This window comes from Rhinopithecus bieti, unplaced genomic scaffold (assembly GCF_001698545.2).
Source record: "Rhinopithecus bieti isolate Rb0 unplaced genomic scaffold, ASM169854v2 scaffold_64250, whole genome shotgun sequence".
Lineage (NCBI taxonomy): Eukaryota > Metazoa > Chordata > Mammalia > Primates > Cercopithecidae > Rhinopithecus > Rhinopithecus bieti.
This window is the reverse complement of record NW_016824178.1, coordinates 805-1,752: the sequence shown is the minus strand read 5'-3', so window position 1 is coordinate 1,752 and position 948 is coordinate 805.

Here is a 948-nt window from a genome sequence, read left to right as displayed (position 1 = left end):
AGCATAAGAAAATATGAACAAAGTCTCCAAAAAGTCTGGGATTATGTTAAATAACCAAACCTAAGAATAATCGGTGTTCCTGAGGAAGAAGATAATTCTAAAAGCCTAGAAAACATGTTTGGGTGAATAATCAAGGAAAAATTCCCTGGCCTTGCTAGAGACCTAGACACCCAAATACCTATAAAACAAACATACAAGTTAAAAAGCAAAAATGAAAAACAAAAACAAAGTACACAGGCAACAAAGAGCACAATGAATGCAACAGTACCTCACATTTCAATACTAACATTTAATGTAAATGGTCTAAATGCTCCACTTAAAAGATACAGAACCACAGAATGGATAAGAACTCACCAACCATCTGCTGCCTTCAGTAGACTCACCTAGCACGTAAGGACTCACATAAATTTAAAGTAAAGGCATGAAAAAAGGCATTTCATGCAAATGGACACCAAAAGTGAACAGGAGTAGCTATTCTTATATCAGATAAAACAAACTTTAAAGCAGCAGCAGTTAAAAGGGACAAAGAGGGACATTATATAATGGTAAAAGGCCTTGTCCAACAGAAAAATATCACAATTCTAAACATATATGCACCTAACACTGGAGCTCCCAAATTTATAAATAGATATATCATCTATTTATAAACAGATTATAAATTAAAAATATTGCAATAGACCTAAGAAATGAGATAGACAGAAGTACAATAATAGTGAGGGACTTCACTTCTCCACTGACAGCACTGGACAGGTCATCAAGACAGAGAGTCAACAAAGAAACAATGGATTTAAAATGTACCTTGAAACAAATGGACTTAACAGATATATACAGAACATTTCAACCAACAACCATAGAATACACATTCTATTCCACAGCTCATGGAACTCTCTCCAAGACAGACCATATGATAGGTCATAAAATGAGCCTCAAAATTTAAGAAGATTGAAA